This window comes from Tupaia chinensis, unplaced genomic scaffold (assembly GCF_000334495.1).
Source record: "Tupaia chinensis unplaced genomic scaffold, TupChi_1.0 Scaffold000116_1, whole genome shotgun sequence".
In the NCBI taxonomy this organism is placed as follows: domain Eukaryota; kingdom Metazoa; phylum Chordata; class Mammalia; order Scandentia; family Tupaiidae; genus Tupaia; species Tupaia belangeri.
The window spans coordinates 3,222,766-3,229,853 of record NW_006159580.1 but is presented as its reverse complement, the minus strand read 5'-3'; the positions used below and the strand labels follow the sequence as shown (position 1 = coordinate 3,229,853).

Below are 7,088 nucleotides of genomic sequence, written 5' to 3'. Positions count from 1 at the left end.
CACACGCGCCCGGCATGAGTTTTAAGCCACCGGGTCTGGGACATGAACTGCGGTCGACTACGTGGGAGTCCAGCGACATAGCCATTACACTAACTGCTGGTTCCCGAGTGTCCAGTGTTTTAACCACCACCAAGCCATTTGCTGGTCCCCCTATTTATTATTATTTTTTAGAGAGAGGCTTTTGCTATAGGGTGTGTGTTCACCAGAGAGACAGAGAGGACAGAAAGTGAGAAATTGCCCTCCCCCCATGAGGGCTGGTCATACCATACTCCCTTTTCCTCTATTCTCCTCTTGGGATTTTGGACACACACACACACACACACGCCCAGCATGAGTTTTAAGCCACTGGGTCTGGGATTCAAACTGTGGTCAACTACACGGGAATCCAGTGGCCATTTGCTGGTCCCATTACTGTTATTTTTTAATTTGACCAGAGAGAGAGGGAAAGTGAGAAAGTAAGCTGCCCGATCCAGGACTCAAACTCTGCAGTCTGCCATGTGGAAGTCCAGCACCTTAACCAAAAATTCACCTGCCAGACCCTGAAGGAGTTATTTTGAAGCAATAACGGGATCCCTAGAGGTCTCCAGGACAATCCCCACAATCACATTTTATCCCCCAACCAATCCCACCTTCCTCCACTTCCTTTGGAAACGGCTGGGTCCTCCTTGCCTCAAGTGCTAAAGCTATACGTGGCATCACTGTCTGATGATGTCATTGCTCTGCGCCCACTTCTGAGCTCAGCAGGCCTGTTCTCGGGACCCCGGACTTTCAGAAATCTTTGTTGCACTTCATTCAAAGGATAATGCCCCTCTGGAGCTGCTGGGCCCAACTGCACAGACAGCCTCTCACTGAAAGGCAGAGACGCATGTCCAGGAAAATGGCGGAGACAGAGGCTAGATGCAGCAGCCAAGGGAGATTGGAGGAGAAAATGGGAAAAGGAGAACAGGACTATGTGAGACAAGACGCACAAGAAACATCTCAGAGAAGCATCTTCAAGGATGAAAGCATCCCGAGAGGAACCGATATTTTGCCTTCAGTCCCCTCCTTACTCCCCGCACTGCCAAGATTCTGAGTTGCCCCCACAAGCACTACCTCCTGCCATCTGCATTTCTCCCATCCAATCAACGGGTGCTGCTGAAGAGAGCTGGATCCCACGTGGTGACCCGGTCAGCTTGGGACACACGGCGAGCTTATGCCTGTGCTCAAGAGCCGCTGGGCTAGAGCACGGGAGCTAGGAGACTGCACTGTGAGCAGACGGCGCGAAGGCTGCTCTTACCCCTCACTCTCATGTGTGTGTTCCTATGCTCTATCATGAGTGGGGGGAAAAAAGTAAACATAAGACAAAAGAAGATCAAGAAAAGGTAAAAGGAAGAATGGAGAGCGATGGCAAGCTGATGAAGAGGAAAATTCAACATAGAGCTCATACATTTTCTCCAATCTGTAAATTCAGTACGATTCAGCAGAACCCCAACAAGATATCTTATGGAACTGTACAAACCGTTCTTAAAATTCTGATGGAGGGGGACCAGCAGATGGTGTAATGGTTACGTCACTGGACTCCCACAGAGTCAACTGCAGTCTGAGTCCCAGACCCAGTGACTTAAAACTCACGCCGGGCACATGTGTGTGCATGCCCAAAATCCCAAGAAGAAATGGAGGAGAGGGGTTGCGGTGTGTCCATGCCCCCTTGGTGGTTGATTTCTAACTTTCTGTCTCTCCAGCAAGCACATGTGCCCTATAGCAAAACTCTCTCTCTTTAAACAACAATAAAAAAATTCTTATGGAGGAGGAAATGGACAAAAAAATCCAAAATGAGTTTGAAGTAGAATACCAGAGCACTTGCCTTACCATATATATCACAACTTGAAAGCCAGAGTGGCATATGGACAAGTGACCAGACCATTAAAACAGAAGACAACTGCATGGAATCAGCTCCTCAAACATATGATACTTGGTGTATAAAAAAATGACGTCAGCAATGGGAAAGGATAGAGACTCCATGGTCTTGAATGGGGGGGCAGGGGGAAGGGGACTTCTACATGATGACATACCCAAGAATACATTTCAGACAGCTTAAGAAAGCAAAATTTAAAACTACTCAAAGAACAGCTAACATATTGCTGATACCACAGTATGGAAGGATCTCTTTCTCTCTTTCTTTCTTTTTAAGTTTCTGTCATAGGGCGTGTGTGTTCACCAGAGAGAGAGAAAGGGAAAGTGAGAAATCACCCTCCAAGGAAATGATCCACAGTCCCTTCTCCATTCTCCTTTCAGGACTTTGGGCACACACACATATACACCTGATGATTTTCAAGGCTCCAGGTCAGGGATTCAAACCGTGGAATCAGGCATGTGGAAGTCCAGCATCTTAACCACCACACTACTTGCCGGCCCCCCTTTCTTCCTTCTTTTCTTTTTTTCTTTCTTTCTACCTCTTCCTTTTTTTTTTTTTTTTTATAATTTGCTATAGGGCCTGCACACTCACCAGAAAAAGACACACAAAAGAGAAAGTGAGAAAACACCCTTTCTCCCAAAGGGGAATGTCCATGTCACGATTCCTTTTCCATGATTCTCCCCTTGGGATTTTGGACACACGCACATGCACCTGGTGTGTTTTTTGAGACTCAAACCACATAGTTGGCCATGGGGGATCCCGCCACCTTATCCACTGTGCCACTGGCTGGCCTCAGAAGGATTTCTTAACCAGACACAAAAAATTACAATTAACAAACGAAGGACAAAAACCACAGGAGTTGCTGCAGGCCAGCGTGCAGCGGCTGGTGGAGTACCGAGTACCGCTCCAAGTTCAGCCTCTTCCCCTGGAAGCCCTCAGCCCCGAGAAGGGAGAGAGCTCTGCTGAAGAACTCGAGTTGGCCCCCAGCTGGGAGGACCAGCGAGGCCCACACTGAGCGTCTACGGGAAGGAGGAAGCAGACTCACCACCGAGGAGAAGAACTTCAAGGCCTTCGCTGGTCTTCACATGGCCCTTGCTAGTGCCCGGCTCTTCCGCATCCGGACAAAAAGAGCCAAGAACGCTGCAGAACAGGAGGCAGAGAAGCCAAAATAAACCTATGCTGGGGACTTAATAAAGAACACCACGGACCTGGGTCTACCCATGTGTGCGTCCTGTAGTGGCAGGGCCTGGGCAGTGTTCCAAGATAGCCCAGAACCTGGACTTGGGTTTTAAGTTTTTTGCCGGGGCCAGCAAGTCACATGGTGGTTAGGGGCTCTGGACTTCCAAGTGGTCGACATGGTTCAAGTCCCAACCTGGAGGCATTCTTTCTCACTTCCCCTCCCTCTCTCTCTTTCTGTCCCTCTCTGGTCAAATTTAAATAAATAAATAAATAAGTTAAATAAAATCATTGTAAAAAAATAAATAAATAAAGGTTTTTGCCATAGAGTGAGCATCCCGAGAAAGAGAGAGAAAGTGAAAAACACCTCCCAGGGCGGATGGCCAAGCCATAATCCATTCTCTGGGGATGTGGGGCGTACATGCACATGCCTGACGTGATTTTGAAGCTGCTAGGTCCAGGACTCCAACTGCAGTTTGCCATGTGGAAATGCAGTGCCTTTTACCACAATGCTGGCCCCGGGTGTGCACAGTGCTTTTTGTATTTTAGCGCTGCTAGTATTTGGTTAGTCACTAAATAATAGCCTTCTCATGGAAAATTTTAAAAAAAAAAGGAAGAAAGAAATAGAAGACACAAATAAATGGAAAGCTATACCATTTTAATGGATTGGGAGAATTAATCATGTTAAAATAGCCATGCTACCCAAAACTAAGTACAAATTCAGTGCAATTCCTTTCAAGATTACAATGAGATTTTCACAGAAACATTGAAAAAAACAATCCTGGGACCAGCAGATGGTGTGATGGTTACATGGCTGGACTCCCACATAGTTGACCACAGTTCGAGTCCTGGACCCAACAGCTTAAAATTCATGCCAGGCACATGTGCGTGCGTGCCCAAGATCCTGAGAGGAAAATGAAGGAGAAGGGATTGAGTGTGGCCATCCCCCCGGGGGTGATTTCTTGCTTTCTGTCTCTCCGGTAATTACACATGCCCTATAGCAAAAAATCTCTTTTAAAATAAATAAATATGAAGTATCTCGTAAGAACCTCACTTGGCCACAAAAGTGCCCAGTAACTGAAAAGACACAACTTCTACCTTCAAGGAACTAGATCAATTTGCAAACTCCAATTCCTGTAATGGTCAGGCAGGTAATATGCAACTTGCTTGGTAAGGTTGTAACAGACCGGAGAGCACTCGACCCCGCTGGAGGGGCAGCAGCTCCTGGCAAGGTGTTGCCATGTAGGAATTCAGCATTGTCATTGTCATCCATGAGAACCTGGACTTTTTTTTTTTTTTTTTTTTTTTTTTGTGAAATCTCTTTTTTTAGCTCTTATAATTAATTAAAAATAATAGTAAAAGTTGGCCAGCAGGTGGCGTGGTGGTTTAGGTGCTGGATCACACATAGCTGACTCCGTGGCTGGAATCTAGGACCCAGTGGCTTGAAAAACACTGGGTTAGGGGGTGTGCTAGCAGGTGGCATAGCAGTTAAGGCACTAGACTCTCAAAGAGCCAACTGTAGTTTGAGTCCCAGACCTGGAGATGTGCTTTCTCACTCTCTTTCTCTCTCTCTAGTCAAATTTAAAAATTAATATAATAATAACAAAATTAAATACATAAACAATTCTTTAAAAAGGTAAAACACTCCAGACATGTACATATGTGCACCCAAAATCTCTCAAGGAGAATTGAGAAGGGGATGAAGCATGGTCATCTCCCCAGGGGGTGATTTCTTTTCTTTTTTTTTTAAATATGGAACGCTTCACGAATTTGCGTGTCATCCTTGCACAGGGACCATGCTAATCTTCTCTGTATCGTTCCAATTTTAGTATATGTGCTGCCGAAGCGAGCACACCAGGCGGTGATTTCTCACCTTGCCTTTCTCTCTGCCTCTCTCTGGTGAGCGCATGCTCCCAGGGCAAACCAAAAACTAATATAAACAACAAGAATAAAACATGGGGCTTTCAATATCATATTCTGTTTCACATAAGTTATGTCTAGACCTACACGCATACACACGTAGTAGTGACATGAATTATTTAATATTGCAAGATGTTTCTGAAGTCTTCCTTGCAACTGTTGTTAAGGTGGCAGGCCGGGAACTGACACATCTAACAAAGAGCAATCGTGAATCGAAACATCTGAAACACAAAAAGAAACAAGAAAAAAAGACACAACACTGTTGGAAAATCCACTTAGGCTACTTGAGAGGTGATAGTCGTTGAGTTAATTTGGTTGTATTTTCTCTGCCCTGAGTGTTTCTACTGCATAAGCCTCTCGCACACTCCGAAGCAGTGCATGCCTTGGAAACTTGCAGAGGCGCAACCTCACACGTCCACAGAATAAGCTGCGGTAACCTCTTGTTTCCAAGATACAAGGAAAAGATTGCAGAAACATTTCCCTCCTGAGGGCCAGAGCGTATTAATTACAAGAGCAGATGTTTAGGGAATTGGGTTGTGCAGTGCCGGCACGGAAGGCAGATCCCGAGTGACAGAGCGCCCAGGTGTCATGGAATAAATGCTGAGTGAGGTAGGTTTCCGTGGTCGGGGAAGGCCCCTAGTGTGTGTGGGCCACGGCGGGGCCCCGGTAGGACACATCTGAAGATGATACTGCTTGTGGGGGAAGAGTGTGATTTCTGTTTCAACTACGCTGTTTGTGGTTGAGGCATCCACACAGGCAGCCCAGATAGGCAGGCAGAGACAGAAGTCTGGAGATTAGAGAAAAGACGCACATTTGAGAGTAATCAGCGGGCCGGAAGTGAAGCCATGGGCAGAAAAGACGCACATTTGAGAGTAATCAGCGGACCAGAAGTGAAGCCTTGGGTTGGTGTGACTGCCTGGAGGGAGAGTGTCGCATGAGTTAGAAGTAGATTCAAGGCTCCCTGTCCTTGATGAACCCCAGTGTGTCCAGATGGAGCAGGAGGAGCCCTCAGAGGAGCAAAAGACAAGTGGGAGGGACGGGAGGAGACCAGATGACTGCCAAGCCCAGGAGGCCAGAGAAAGACAGCGTTTCAGGGATAGCTGGTTGACAGTGTTGAGTACTAGTGGCACTTCAAGTAAGAGAAAAACTGAAAAGTTGGAGATCATGGCATGAAGGTCGTTGCAGAAATATTTGAGTGGCAGGCCAGCAGGTGGCGTGGAGGTTGAGGTGGCTGGATCCCACACAGCTGAACCCGCAGCTTGAGGAACATGTTGACCACATATGTGCATTTGAGGTGGCTGGATCCCACACAGCTGAACCCGGCAGCTTGAGGAACATGTTGACTACATATGTGCGTTTGCCCAAAATCCCAACGGGGGAATGGAAGAGAAGAGACTGCAGTGTGGCCATCTCCCTGAGGGAGAAGTCTTCCCTCTCTCCTTCTCTCTCTGTATCTCTCTGGTGAGCACATACTCCTTGTAGCCAATAATAATAATAGTAATTTGAGTGGCATAGAAGAGGTGGACATCAGCCTGAAAGAATTAAACACTGAGTAGAAGTGATGGGATCGAGAGAACATTTTGCCCCACTTTTTATTACAATAAATTTCAAACATATAGAAAAATTGAAAATGTAATACAACTATCATTTGTATATCCACTTCACTTAGACTTAACAATTGTTATTTGTAACAATTGCAAATATGTATATATCTTTCTTAAAAGAATTATTTATTTAATTTTATTTATTCATTCAATCATTTTCATTTGACCAGAGAAAGACACACAGAGTGAAGGAAAGTGAGAAAGCAAGCCACCAGTTCTGGGACTCGAACCATAGCTGACCATGTGGGAGTGCCCAGTGCCTTAACCACCATTCAACCTGCCAGCCCAATATTTATATATAGTCCTTGAGCTACATGAAAATGAAAGAAAGCGAGCCAGCACCATGGTAGTTAAGGTGCCGGATTCCACATGGTTAACTGTGTGGCTCAAGCACTGGGCCTAGTGGCTTGAAAAAAGTGCCAAGCATATGTGCACATGTGTCCAAAATTCCAAGAGGAGAGAGCGATGGAGGAGAAGGGATTGCAACGTGGGCA

General features: G+C 46.1%; 1 non-coding gene across 1 annotated transcript; it reads right to left on the bottom strand.

Annotated features, from left to right (window-relative positions):
- Positions 1–4,816: 4,816 nt before the first annotated feature.
- On the bottom strand, positions 4,817–4,923 carry LOC114007055 (U6 spliceosomal RNA). The gene has a single exon (XR_003548709.1). It is a non-coding gene; the product is annotated as a U6 spliceosomal RNA (small nuclear RNA).
- Positions 4,924–7,088: the final 2,165 nt, after the last annotated feature.